At 44.6% G+C, this 15,248-nt stretch overlaps 1 pseudogene; it reads right to left on the bottom strand.

The window, feature by feature from the left end:
• Positions 1–15,073: 15,073 nt before the first annotated feature.
• Positions 15,074–15,173, bottom strand: LOC127211103 (uncharacterized; annotated as a pseudogene).
• Positions 15,174–15,248: the final 75 nt, after the last annotated feature.

The raw sequence follows: 15,248 nt of genomic DNA on the forward strand, positions 1-15,248 counted from the left end.
TAGGGAATAGCCCCTCCCCATTCTTACTGTACAGTCCCCACTTGTCCCTCCAGGCTCAACCCACTGTCCTAGAGGTATATAGGTTTTATCCCGTAGTTCCACCAGGCTCACAATCTGTAAGAAAACCCTGGAAAACCTTAGCATATTCTGATCTACTTAGAAACACTCTCTATGCTCATCCCTCTTTCCAGTGACTCTCCTCTCTCAGGAAGCAGATCGCTGTGAGTTCGAGGCCAGCCTGGCCTACAAAGTGAATCCAGGACAGCCAAGGCTACACAGAGAAACCCTGTCTTGAAAAACCAAAAAACCAAAACAAAATGTCGCTTCCTCTTGGATAACTTCCCTGACAATCCTACTTAAACAAGACTTTTATTTTTGAAACAGAGTCTTGTTGTATAGCCCAAAGTGGCCTTTAGCCAGAGACTTCTTGTCATTCATCTCTGCTTCAGTGTCCTGTTTTGTTTTGCTCTTCTTAAGGTCTCGTGTAGTCCATGATGACCTCAGACGACCTAGGCAGCCAAAGATGAGTTTGAATGCAGACCCTCCTGCCTAGAATGACCTCAAGTTCCTGATCCGTCCGCCTCCACGTGTGTGTGTGTGTATGTGTGTGTGTGCGTGTCTGTGTGTGTATCTGTGTGTGTGTGTGTGTACACGTGTGTGTACACATGCTTGTGTACATATGCTATGGCACATGTTCAGAGATCAGAGGACCACTTACTGGGAGTCAGTTCTCTCCTTCCACCATCTTGGTTTTGGAGCTCAATTTCTGGCCATCAGGTTTGGTGACAAGCACCTTTATCTACTGAGTCAACCTGCCAGGCCTCAAAATTTAATTTTATTAAACTGTATATGACATGCTGAAGTGTAAAACTCATCTACTTTCAGATTTATTTATAGTTTTCCCCTCATCCGTTTCTTTACATCCACTGGGCATGAGGGAGTTGGTTCCTCACCTTCCTTGTCTGGTCCTGTATGGATCCCGTGAACATGAGTGTAGCTTCATCTCATGTGTCCCATGGCTGCTGTCACCTCGGTGTCTACACTAGCACTTGGCACACTGCACACGTCACCTACGTTTATTAACTGCTTTGTGTGAGCTTCCCAGGTGGAGGTTTCTAAATTGACTTAGTGCTAGGACTACAGATGCACAGTGTAGCGCTTCGGCAGACTTTGCGTTCTCAGGCGCTCACAGGACTGGGTAATAGTGTAACTCGTCTTAAGCCAGCTTCCAGGAATTTGAAGCTTAAAGGGTTCTTTAAAAATCCCAGTGCCTACATTTCTTCAGAAATCAGGAGAGCTAGCTGGGTCAAGGCTGTGCTGCCATATGAATGAGTGGGCCAGGCCTCCAAGCAAGTCCTCCCATGTCCCCTGCCAATTGGCTTTTGCTTTTTCTTTCCCTCCTTTCTCCCTCCCTCTTTCCTTTCCTCCCTCCCTCCCTTCTTTATTACTTTTACTTTATTTTGGGGCTGGAGTTCAGACTCAGGGCTTTGTACATCCTAAGCATGTACTCTACCTCTGAGCTACGTCCCCAGCTTCCATTTCTTCTAGCATATAGTGTTGGGATGGTACCGTTCCCTACTACAGCAGTCCTGAACATTTTAGTGGGAAATTCTGTTTGTTTGCTTTGAGACAGGGTTTTGCTATGTAGCTCTGGCTGTCCTGGAACTCCAGGCTGACTTGAAACTCACAGAGATCCACCTGCCTCTGTCTCCCAAGTGCTGAGATTAAAGGGGTGTGCCACCACTGCCTGGCTCAAACACAGCATTCTTTTTTTTTTTTTTTTTTTTAATGATTTATTTTATTTTATGTTTTTTGGTGTGAGAATGTCAGATCCCTTGGAACTGAAGTTACAGACAGTTGTGAGCTGCCATGTGGGTGCTGGGAATTGAACCCGGGTCCTTTGGAAGAGCATACAGTGCCCTTAACCACTGAGCCAGCTCTCTAGCCCCAAACATAGCATTCTCATGATCATCTTCCTCCGCCTCACCACCAATGCCATCATCATCATGGAAATTCGAGTTTTTAATATGGTTGTTTGAAAACACCATTCCAATATAAAAGCAAACTTTCTGCTTGCTATAGAAGGGTTATATTTGATCAAGCCCGACTCTGCTATGCGGGCGACAGGGTGCAAGTCAGAAGAAATGGTTTACTTCTAAGTAAATGTGCATCAATTTAAAAACGATAATCAAGTTCATTGTAAGCTTCTTGCTTTTTGCCTCCATCCATTTGTTTCGGTCACTGTGAGGAAAAAAAAAATAGAGCCAACAAGGATGAAAACATGCAGTGCTCCTGAGTCTGATTTAGCCTAGCAATTAGATACATTTTTATAAGTACTAATTGTCCCTTAAAATAAACTCGAATGCTGTGAAAATGGATGTCACAGTCTAAAATTACCCATCTATTTTGAAATCTAATTCATAGCTTCCACTTAAATGTTTACAGAGTATAGTAAAAAAAAAAAATAAGAACTATCAAAATTATAAAATGTTTAAGTATAATTTATGAGGAATTTCTCATTCGTGATTTAATTAAGTAGTTCTTTGCAGCTGTTCAGGTTCATGCCTGAATAAAATTAGCTCATTCTCAGTTCTGAAGCCCAGGAGTTTTGCCACAACAGAGTTTGCTTGTTGCTTTTCTTTAAATGTTCTTTTATTTTTATTTTTATTATGTTTTCTTTTCTTTTTATGTTGTATGTGCACAGGCATAAAAAGGAGGCTTGTTTGACATGGAGTGTATACAGGGGTCAGAGGGTCCCCCTGCAGAAGTCAGTTCTCTCCTTTCACGTTGTGGGCCCTGGACATTGAACTCAGGTGGCCAGGCTTGGCCCAGGAACCTTCCCCCACCGAGCCAGCTCGCAGGCCCATTTTTTTCCTTTAAAAGTATGAGAAAACAAGAATATGGTTCCTTTCTTCCTTTTTCTTTCTTTCTTTTTTTCTTTCTTTTTGTTTTTTTGTTTTGTTTTTTGGTTTTGGTTTTTGTTTTTTTGAGGCAAGGTTTCTCTGTGCAGCCCTGGTTGCCCTGGACTCACTTTGTAGACCAGGCTGGCCTCAAACTGGAACTCACAAAGATCCACCTGCCTCTGCCTCCCAAGTGCTGGCATTAAAGGCACGCTCCACCATGCCCAGCCTTTTCCTTTCTTCTTTAAAACTGTTTTCTTTTGTTGTTGTTTGTTATTGTTGTTTTAAAGGTAGGTTAAGCCAGCTCTAGGTGGCTGGCCTGAAATTTAATATGTAGACCAGGCCGATTTCAAACTCACAGAGCTGCAACTATTTCTGCCTTCCAAGTGCTGAGACTAAAGGTGCGGGCCAACACATGTGCGTCTCATGTATCCCAGGTTGGCCTTAAATTTGTTGTGTATCCCAGGATGAGTTTGCTTTGTTTTGTTTTGTTAATATTTATTTATTTATTTATTATGTATACAGTGCTCTGCCTGCATGGCAGAAGAGGGCATTAGATCACATTATAGATGGTTGTGAGCCACCATATCGTTGCTGGGAATTGAACTCGGGACCTCTGGAAGAACAATCAGTGCTCTTAACCTCTGAGCCATCTCTCCAGCCCCCAGGACGAGTTTGAATTGTTAAGTTTCCCCGCTTCCACCTCCCAAGTGCTAGGATTACAGGCATACTTCACTACCAGGTTTACATGGCGTTATGGATCAAAGTCAGGGCTTCCTGTGTGCTAAGCAAGCCCTCTGCCAACTGAACTACATCCCCAGAGCGTGGAAGAGGATCGCTTTAAGGGATGGACAACTAACGAGTGGGACAGGTGCGCAGTTGAGTGAGGGTCAATCTGGTGTTTCCAGTCCACATTTTCTCCCCAGCCTGGAGCAGCCAAGCTTCAGGGTGGCTTGTAGGAATTCTCTTATATGTTTATTTATTTTGACACAGGATCATCTTATGTTTACTAAACTGGCCCTGAACTGTTGGTCTGATGCCTCTCAGGGAGGGAGCTGGAACTCCAGGTATTATCACCAAACCGGGCTGACCAGCGTGCACTAACACTACTGACGTCTTCGGTACTTCTGATCTCTTGGCTGTCCTTTGGATCCCAGGCATGCAGATTTTATAAGGCTTCCTGGTTAAACCTGATGATCAGTAAAATCACAGAACTCATCGTCTAGTTCCTGAGAATTTTACACACGTGATGTCTCCACCCGTAATGGACCTGTCGTCTTGTTTTCACACTCAGGTGAGACTAGAATCTGTGAGCACCCTGACGCGATTCCCCCCCCCCCCCCCGCATCTCCGGGATGATTTATTTGATCCTTCTATGCAGATTGTTTCTGACTCTGTGGCTGATATAGGGTATGTGGACTTGGGAGGGACCGGCAGTCAGAAAGCTAAGGTTCTGGGGACCTTCTTGTAAACTGCCTGAGTGAAATCAATTTCATCATGGTGCTACATCTGTAAAATGATAGAGAGAAGAAAAATAAAATGACCCATAAATCAAGGATTACAAAGTGGTGACCCCAAGGGCCACCCAACCTGCTGATTGACTTTACCTGCATTGGTATAATGGTTGAACACAAATGCCGATTAGGCTCAAAATAGGGACGTTTTGGGTTTTGTTTTGTTTTGTTTTGTTTTTTAAATCCAGCTGTTTCCTCTTCTCTTGGAATGTTGTATATTCTTGCCAGCATTTGGCCTCCTATTCTTAGCAGTGACTGTTGTTGAGTAGAGAAGCATTGACTTCTTTAAAACTGACCGTGAGTGGGGTTCTTATATCCCAGTGCCCACAAGCCTGCTCATAAATCCGTGTTTCCTGCTTGGTGTGTGCAGTTGTTGAGGTTTTTGACTCTTGTCCCAAGACTTATCATTTTCGGAGCTAGCATCTCCATGGGGTGTGTAGAGAGCTGAGATCTTTGTAACCAAGCGAGTACCATCTGAGCATCCTCTGTGTACCATCTGAGCATCCTCTGTGCACCATCTGAGCGTCCTCTGTGTACCATCTGAGCGTCCTCTGTGGCATCCGTGCCTACTTACTCTTTGATCAGGAAAGCCAGTTCGGCTGGAGTGGACAGCTGAAGGAACGTGGTGTCTGCTGCTTCTAAAAAAAAAAAAAAAAAAAAAAGGGCCCAAAGCCCTAAAATCTCAGTGTTTACAAGTCCCTAATACAATAGTGGGTCACCATGCATTTTTGTACAGCTGGTTATGCACAGTTACAGCAAGAGTCACAACATGACTAAATTGCTAGGTTTGCGCAATTTATAATGGAAATTATATAGCACCAAGCCCAATATCTTTGTAACAATGTAATAATTACTGTGTGACTAGGGTTACTGAAAATAAGTGCATTTCCAGGTAAAACAAAAAGTAAGGACATTTTCAGAAGCTTCATCAGCCTGAGGTGGAGTGTGTGGCTAGGGATGAGCGAGTTGAGTTCTCGATGCGTTGGAACTGAGAAAGCGTTTGTGGAAGAATCCATCCTCGCAACCATCAGAAGGATCACCCAAGTTGCGTTCTGTGATAAAACACTGTGACTTAAAGCAATCTGGAGATGAAAGGGTTTATTTGGCTTCTACCTCCAGGTTACAACCTATCACTGAAGAAAGTCAGGGTAGAAAATCAAAGCAGGAACATGGAGGCAGGAAACGTAGGAGGATGCTGCTCACTGGCGTGCTTGCTGGTTCATTTCATCCCTGGCGCGTGCTTCTATGCCTTGAGCTACCTGCTCATGAAATGGTAATGCTCACCGAGGTGAAAGCCTTTTATAATAATTAATAATCAAGATAGTCAGTCCCTTATAGATACAACCACAGACTAACCCGATCTAGACAGTTGCTCAATTGAAACTTTTCTCAGATGACTCTAGGCTGTGTTGAACTAACAATTAAGACTAACCAGAACTCTGGCCAAGTCAGAATGGACTCATCAGGCCACTGTACCCTGACTTCTTTCAAAATACTCAACAAGGCAAGAGTAGCCAGTACAGACAGTGTTCTGAGCTTCCCAAGGCCAGAGTGTCAAAAGCGTACTCCCTATGGTCACCAAGTCAACCCAAAGTGCTTGCAGATCTACATTAAGGGTATGATGTTATATATTTTTAATTCTTATTTTATTATATGTGTGGGAGTATTTGCCTGCATATATGCCTGTGCACGTAGTGCTCCTGAAGGCCAGAAGTAGACATTGGATCCCCTGGAACTGAAGTTGCAGACGCCATGTGGGTGCTGGGAATTGAACCCACGTCTTCTGGGAAAGCAGTTTATATGCTTAACCACCAACCCATCTCTCCAGCTTCTATTTTTAAAAATCATCTATAACTATGTGTATATGTGTTTTTGTGTATCTGTGTATAGCATGTGTATATATAGGTCCCCATAGAGGCCTGAAAAGGGCATTGGATCCCCTGGAGCTGGAGTCATAAGTTATGAGCTGCCTAACATGGGAGCTGGGAACCAAACTCTGGTCCTCTGAGAGAAGAGCAAGTGTTCTGAACTGCTGATCCATCTCTCCCACCCCATAATTCTGTGTTTAAAAAGAGATAAAACTTTGAGCCTATGAAACAGCAAAGGATATTTAAATATCTGTGTGAGGGAAAACATCCCCTGTATTTTTTATGTTATTGTTTTTTTTCTCGAAGCAGGGTTTTTCTGTGTAGCCTTGGCTGTCCTGGACTCGCATTGTAGACCAGGCTGGCCTCGAACCCACAGTGATGCACCTGCCTCTGCCTCCTGAGTGCTGGGATTACAGGTGTGTGCCACCGTGCCCAGCTGGTCACTATATTTTTAAATGGTGTATGTTTGTGTGAGTGTGTGTGTGTGTGTGTGTGTGTGTGTGTGTGTGTGTGTGTGTGTGTGTAGCCATAGATGTAAGCATACCACATGTGTGTGAAGTCAGAAGACAACTTTCTGGATGGTTTTCACTTCCATGATGAAGCAGAGTTTGTCTTGTTTCTGCTGCTGTGCAGTGGATTCTAGCCCAGCTGTGTGCCCAGCTGTGTGCCCAGCTGGCCCAGGAGCTTACAGGTGACTCTCCCCACAGCACTTCCCATCTCTCTGTAGAAGTGATGGGATTACAGATGTGCACCACTGTGTCCAGCTTTTTCCATAGGTTCCAGGGATCAAACCCAGGTAGTCCGGCTTGACATATTAGCACATTCACCCACCGAGCCATCTCCTGGACCACATCTGGGTGTTTTAAAGTGACTATTGTTGAGAGACAAGCAATGTGCTGTGGAAATGGGGTGTGCCATCATTGCAATTGGAAGTGGAAAGTTGACTAATTGAGGAGTGAAAGAGTAAGGAATATTTATCCAAAAGAGTCTGTCAATTAGCCACACGTGATCTGGCTCTCCTGGGACTAGAGTCAGAGCTTCATAGGAAATGAGAGACATTAAAAGAAGCAAGAGTTGGCAAGAAATGATTCTAGAAAGCTGTGCTGTAGCCAAATCCTAAAGGTCCCAAGTGCCAAGGGCCCGAGGCAGTCAGACATTATCTTTAGATAAGAGGGAACGGCTTAAGGCGTTTGCGTGAGCCATCGGAGGAATTATCACATTTTTATTTTAGTTAGATAACTGTCACCACAGTGTCCAATGTTCACTAGATCGGTGAGTGTGTGATTGGGGCATGGAGAGAGGGAAGGATCAGTTATTTTGAGGTTTCTGACCTGTGTTTGTCAGTATCTTTGATCTTACAAAATGTAAAATATTGACTAATGTTCATTTGTCTAACAGCATATTCTTGAATGTTAATTTAAGGGTAGGTTTTAATAACAAGCCTCCCAGTAAAGTGATTTTTCTTTCTTTCTTCTTTTATTGAGGGGCAGATAGTCTGTGTGTCTGTGTGTGGGTATGTGTGTGTGACTGTGTGTACATGCACTAGGAATTGAACTTGGGGCCCCAGTCACGCTAGGTAGTGTTTAGGCGCCCTGCTCTAATCCTAATCCTCAAGTTATTACTATTTTCCACTAGAATTTCGAAGGCTGGGAAGTAGCTCAGTTGTAGACTTGCCTCTTCTTTATGCAGGAAGCCCCGGAGATGTGGTGGTGCACATCTGTACCACTAGCAGTGGGGAGTGAATGCAGGAAGATGAGAGGTTTAGAGCCGGGCATGGTGGCACACGCCTTTAATCCCAGCACTCAGGAGGCAGAGGCAGGCGGATCGCTGTGAGTTCAAGGCCAGCCTGGTCTACAAAGTGAGTCCAGGATGGTCAAGGCTACACAAAGAAACCTTGTCTTGAAAAACCAAAAAAAAAAAAAAAAAAAAAAAAGAGAGAGAGAGAGAGAGAGGTTTAAGAGTGCTGGGACACTGGGGCTCAAGCCTTTAATCTCAGCACTTAGGAGGCAGAGACTGATGGATCGCTGTGAGTTTGAGGCCATCCAGACCTACATAGTGTGACCTTGTCTCAAAAACAAAACCAAGGACAGAAAAGGCTGGCCAAGGGCCTTCTCAGTTACCTAAGGAGTTCAAGGTCACCTGCGTAGCATTGATGCTGCCTCAGAAAGAGAGAGAAGAAAAAGAAAACAGGTATTATTTCACTCACGTATACTTCATCACAAAGGCATAGATTAAGAAAAACTAGCCACATTTGTTCAAGGATCACCCTGATATTGTGAATGTATAGGCCCTTTCCTTGAATATATGAATTTCCTGGGGCCTTCTATATTTTGTCTTTTGCTTTCGCTGCCTGTTAACAAATCCTGCATCACTTGTTAGCTTTCAACCACACAATGGACAGATATGGGGCTTCCGGAAGTGACTGGGGCTGCACAGAAACTACTTTTTCTTTCTTTCTTTCTTTCTTTTCATTTTTTGCTTTTTGGGTTAGCCCTGGCTGTCCTGGAAACTTCTGTCTAGACCAGGCTAGCCTTGAACTCACAGAGATCCACTTGCTTCTGTCTCCTGAGTGCAGAATGGAAACCATGAAGTGAGATGTCACACTAAGCAGGGCATCTAATTACGACAGGCTATGGGGAGGTAAAGGAGGCATGGCCTCTGAGATAACTACTGGGTGCGCTCACATCCTGCTCACTTTGGTTCATTGTGTAGGGAACCTGTTTCTGCCTGACAGAAAACAGATGATTTGGGGTAATATCTAGCAATGACAGTCCTTTGGGGAAAAGAGAGCTCCTCAGTAGAAAACACAATTACAGCTGTGTGAAGTGTCTTTTTGCTGCGTTTGGGGTCGGTACATGGCTCTATTACAGATGTTACTTAGCCTTCCACTTCCTGACTATGGAAAGTGACAGCTGAAAGGAGATATGGGACTATTTCATGAATTTCACATAGCGTGGGACCTTCTGCCACCAGTGTGCATGGCTGAAGAAAAGGCAGCAACACTTAGCAATGCCCTGGGACATTTTGAACTGTCAGGGCTCAGAGAGAAGCCGCATGAGAAAGCGATGCAGGTATCTAGCGAATGGGCCAGGGCCCATGGGTACTACTCAACTTTCCCTAAAACACAGGGCAGTCACCCACAGCAAAGGAAAGGCTGAACTTGATATTTCACTATCTTGTTAATACTTTTATTATGTTGGAGAACTACTCACAAACTCCTTTATGAATATTTTATTAAATATTACTATTCCTAATTATAGACCAATATTACCTTAATAAAAGTAATCCGGCATCAGAAGGTTTTCCATTGGGAAAAGTGACACAGAGTCGACATTTTCATTTTAAAGTTTCATTTCCATTTTATCTATTTATTTATTTATTTGCACAGGTGAGAGAAACTATATTTTGAGCTAAAGGAGGCAGGGCTGGAGTCATCTGCTTTTAAGTTTCTGGAAGAGGACACTGGTGGACATGAGGACTGTTTGTGCGTGGGCCTGTTATTTAACGTGAAAAGCAAAGGCTTGGTCAGAGACCACCTGCTCATAAGTCCATCCCTCGGGTGAGGCAGACAGGGGTCAGACAGGGTTAGACTGGAAACTACTCTGCCACTGGGAGCTTCCGAGTGGCCTACTGACCTTATACGCTCTGGTATCTACCTCTGCAAATGAAAACAATAGTCTTTGAGGTGTGTATAAGTGTGCATATGTGTATATATGATGTGATGTGTGTGTGTGAGTGTGTGTGTGTGTGTGTGTGAGAGAGAGAGAGAGAGAGTCAGTTTGTCAACAGTAGGCTTCATCACCTTTGAAACTGACAGTGTTGGGGCAGACAACCCCTTGCTCTAGGTGGCTGCCCTGTGCTTTGGAGAGAGTTGAGCAGTGTTCCTCGCTCCTCCACTCACTGCCTGTATCAGTTCCCAGCTCCTTCTCTCCTAGTCCTGACAATTCAAAGTGGCACAGATGTATTTGCCAAATGTTCCCTGGTGGGAAACCCCACCCCAACCCACCCCTATTCCCCACCCCAACCCACCCCTATTCCCCACCCCCACCCCCGCCCAAACCTCTGACTTTAAGAATCGATCTGGTGCATAATAAATTAAAAAAAAAAAAAAAGAAGAATAGTTGTTACTATCATCACCATCATCATCATTGATGCAGCTTTCAGGAGCAGCAATTTTGTGCTCACAAAAACCTGTATTCCTTTTGTTGAACTTCAGAAAAATGGGGGAGGGGAGGGCAAAATACAAAAGGGAGAGGAAGAATGGCCCCCAAAGTGTAATCAGCTCCCAAATGTTTTCTCTAAAAAAAAAAAAGTGATTTTCTTCTGTAACAAGAGGACAGTGACCTGTATGCAAGCTCTTGAGTCCTTCCCAGTACTCCCAAATTTCACCAGGGCCGGCAGCTGCCCGAGCAAAGAGAATGCTATCAGTGTCCTGAGCTTGCTGTGTGAGGAAGGGGAAAGACAGCCTGGCTAAATCACTAGCATGCTATTATACAGAGTTTCGCTCTGGCGAGCCAAGCCATCCTCGAATGTAATTTCCGTGTATTTCTTCACCTCTCACCTTCCTCCACAGTTATTACTTAACCCACTGACCCAGATAGCTGCTTATTAACATTTAATACATGTCAAAGTGTTAGTGGGCTTTGAACAAAACATGAAGAAGTTTCTGATTTGCTTTCAGCTCGCTGCCCTTGAACCATTACATGAGTAGTGTAAAGCTCTGCCCTGTTGTGGCTCTAAACCAGGGCATATATTATGAAAAAGAGTCAGGCCCTCCCCCCACCCATGCAAGCATCCGTTCATTTACGAGATAGTCACTAGCTCTGATGAACTCCTATTGTAATGGCCGCGCTACAGAAAGGAGGTCACAGTGCAGACTCACAACGCAGAACAGAATGTTCTCTTCTGTTGCTGGTAGTGGGGGAAGGCAGGAGATTGAGAGAGCAAACGAGTCAGAGGCATAGCCACTCAGACAGCTCCTGGGAGCCCCTAACCCTGTCGTCAGGGCTCAGCAGTAATTTTGTGCTGGTTGGTTTTTTTGTGTGTCAACTTGACACAAACCTAGCCATATCTGGGAAGAAGAAATTTCAGTTAAGGAACTGCTTCCATTAGACTGACATGTAGGCAAGTCTGTGGGGCCTTCCCCTCCCCCTTTCTTTTCTTTTGGTTTTTCGAGACAGGGTTTCTCTGTATAACAGCCCTGGCTGTCCTGGAACTCTCTTTGTAGACCAGGCTGGCCTCGAACTCACAGAGATCTGCCTGCCTCTGCCTCCCGAGTGTGGGTATTAAAGGCGTGTGCCACCACGCTTGTTTGTTTGTTTGTTTATTAATGACAGATGTGGGAGGGCCCAGCTCACTGTCGGTGGTGCCACCACTAGACTTGTAGTTCTGGGTGGTATATACTAAAGCAGGCTGAGAGCCTGGCAGTGGTGGTGCACGCCTTTAATCGCAGCACTCGGGAGGCAAAGGCAGGCAGATCTCTGTGAGTTCGAGGCCAGGTTGGTCTACATAGTGAGTCCAAGACAGCCAAGGCTACACAGAGAAACCCTGTCTTGAAATCCCACACACACATCCCAAAAAAAAGAAAGGAAGGAAGGAAGGAAGGAAGGGAGGGAGGGAGGGAGGGAGGGAGGGAGGGAGGGAGGGAGGAAGAAGCAAGCAGGCTGAACAAGCCATAACAAGCAGTGTTCCTTTATGGCATCTGCTTCCGGTCCTGCCTCCGGGTTCTGCCTTGAGTTTCTGTCCTGACTTTGCTTGAACATAGGCTGTGATTTCTGAGGTAGAATGAGCTCTTTCCTCCCCGGGTTGCTTATGATCATGGTGTTTACCACAGCAATAGAAACCCTAACAGAGACAGTTCCCTGCATTTGAAAATCGAATGACAGAGGCATGTGGTGAGGCACACCTATACACCTAGCCCTTGGGAGGCTGAGACAGGAAGACAGAGAGCTGTGGTCCATCCTGGCAGTGTGCATGGTAAACCTGAGGCGAAGTGCATGCTAGAAATGAACTCTCCCATTCCCTGACCTCTCCCCCTCAGCCGAAGAGGATCACCGATGATTTGGTGCATGTCCTTTCGGGACCACGTAAAATTGTGGGGTTCCTCAAAGCCTGTTGAAGCACCCACATCTCTGTAGCATCCAACTTAGCATCTGACCCCGTTTAAATCACCCCACACATACTTATGTGTGGGCTCCTTTTTGCCTTTAACAAAACATTTTTTCGAAGACCAGTGGCTCTCAACCTTTCTAACGCTGCGGCCCTTTAATACAAGTCCTTATGTTGTGGTGACCCGCCCCCACCCCACCATAAAACTATCTTGTTGATACTTCATAACTGTAAGCTTGCTATTTTTATGAATCATAGTGTAAATATCTCATATGAGACCCTTCCAGAGTTTGTGACCCACAGGTTGAGAACTGCCAATGTAGACTAACGTCATTCTTACCCACCAGGCATAAACAATCTCTAAACATATTAATAAAATGACTCTTGAGAGATCGGATGAAGGCTACAGAGATAAGAGGAATGTGACCATGATGGAGATATGGAGAAAATTGCTCACCACAAGCTACATTAAAAAAACAAAAAACAAAAAAACAAAAAAAAAACCTGGTCACCTGAGGTCACTATACTCAGAAAGGAGAGATTGTTGCAAGGAGCCAGTGTCCTCAGTTACAAAGCTTCTCAGTGTGCAAACAAAAGAACACCCTAGTTCCTGCCCCTTGGAGCTGGGCTGGCTTTTGCTGGCTGGTGTAATTTACCTCTCAGTCACCCACTGCTCTCCAACGGCTCTGTGCTGGGCTCCACGCTGTCTGGGAGAAAGGCTGGCTGGCTCCGTGACCCTGGGACTGCACTCTGCTATGCACACTGAGTTTTTGTGTTAATCACAAACATTAGCTTAGATTTTGGTGTTGTTGGTCTCTTCGGGTGCTACCAGACCCTCCTCCATCACTGCCTAGCACTATCTGTCAACCTTTACTGCCTTTCATAACAATGCCCTCAGAGGACGATTGGGGTGGAAACAAGGCTGGATTTATGGTCAGAAACTTGCGTTTAAATGTCTGTCTGCACAGCTGTTTATTAAAACAGATAGGTTTTGGCCAAGCCACTTACCCACTCTGAGCCACAATTAGTTTTCATAGCTACTAAATGGAGTTAGGAAAAGATGTATCTGCCGTGGGCTGGGTGCTTAGTGTGCGCCAGACACAGCTAGCTTTCTGCACTCTGTAGGAATTATTTGCTCATGTGACTTCCATCATAGCCTTAGGAGCTGGTTAGCATCCTCACCCCACTTTACAGAGGAGAAAACTGATGGGTAGCAGAGAGGCTAAATGTTATGTTGATACAAGAGAGAAGAGATGAAAGCCAGTGGTCCAGGCACAAGGAGGCATAGACCGGGCAGGTGTGGCTTCCACAGCTCTTCTTCTTTAGAAAGATCATTTTTTTTTGTAACAAACTCACAAATAAAAATACCACACAGCTAGACAAAAGGAGCCACTCAGGGCTGGAGAGATGGCTCAGTGGTTAAGAGCGCTGCCTGCTCCCCCAAAGGTCCTGAGTCAATTCCCAGCAACCACATGGTGGCTCACAACCATCTGTAATGTGATCTGGTGCCCTCTTCTGGTTTGCAGGAGTACATGCAAGCAGAGCACTGTATACATAATAATAAATATTAAAAAAAAAAAAAAAAAAAAAAAGCCACTCAGACACATACCCAATCTCAAGCTCTGCATCTCAGCAAACTTCTGAGTAGTTACAACGGGCATTCTGAAGGCACGGGAGCTTTCCCAGGGCATCACGTGTTCACTGTCAATTACACTTCTATGGAGTCATTCAACATGTACAGAAGGAAAGAAAGAAAGAAAGAAAAAGAAAGACAGACTCTGTGAGGCAGAGGCAGGCAGTTCTCTGTGAATTCGAGGCCAGCCTGATGAGTCCAGGACAGCCAAGGCTACACACAGAAACCTTGTCTTTTTTTTCTCTAGACAGGGTTTCTCTGTGTAGCCTTGGCTGTCCTGGACTCCCTTTGTAGACCAGGCTGGCCTCGAACTCACAGCAATTCGCCTGCCTCTGCCTCCTGAGTACTGGGATTAAAGGTGTGCGCCACCATACCCAGCTCAGAACCTTTTCTTAAAACAAAACAAACAATAGCAACACAACAAAAAAAAAAGAAAAAAGAAAAGAAAAGAAAAAAAGAAAGAAGAAGAAGAAGAAGAAAAACCACCACATGAACCCAACTACTTTACTCCTAGGCATATATCCAGAGAAGACCATATCTGACCATAGAGATATTTGCACACCCATGTTTGTTTCTGCTCTACGTTTATGAGAGCAAGGAAGGAATCAGCCTAGCTGTCTATCAGCAGATGAATGAATAATGAAAACATGGTAGTTGTACAGAAAGGGATATTACTCGGCTGTAAAGAAAAATGAAAATCTGAAGGAAAATGGATAGATTGAGAATGTGAGGTTACCCAGAAACTCAGAAGGAAAAAAAAAATGTATTTTCCTCATATGTGGAGCCTCCACTATAACAGGCTTAGACATTAACAAGCTGAAAATGTGGGATATTAGAGACCACGAAGGGGTGATATTCGATGATGAGGGAGCACACGGCACAAGCAGATATGTGAGTCATGAAGGAGGATATAAAATTGTTTTTCTATTTTCAACTCTGTCATAATTTTTCTTTTCTTTTCTTAGCAGACAAAGGCTTATTTTATTTTAATGACTGGTCCATGTGACCTATTACCGAGGCCACTAAGTACAGACATGAGAGAGGTACTTTAAAAATATAGAACATAATAAATTTGCATGCCATGCTTGCTCAGGGACAAGGCTAATTTTCTCTGTATTGTTCCAATTTACTATATATGCTGCTGAAGCAAACACAGTTATATTCCTCCCTCCCTCCCTTCCTCCCTCCCTTCCCCCTCCCTTCCTCCCTTCCCCCTCCCTCTCCC

Source organism: Acomys russatus, chromosome 28 (genome assembly GCF_903995435.1).
Source record: "Acomys russatus chromosome 28, mAcoRus1.1, whole genome shotgun sequence".
Lineage (NCBI taxonomy): Eukaryota > Metazoa > Chordata > Mammalia > Rodentia > Muridae > Acomys > Acomys russatus.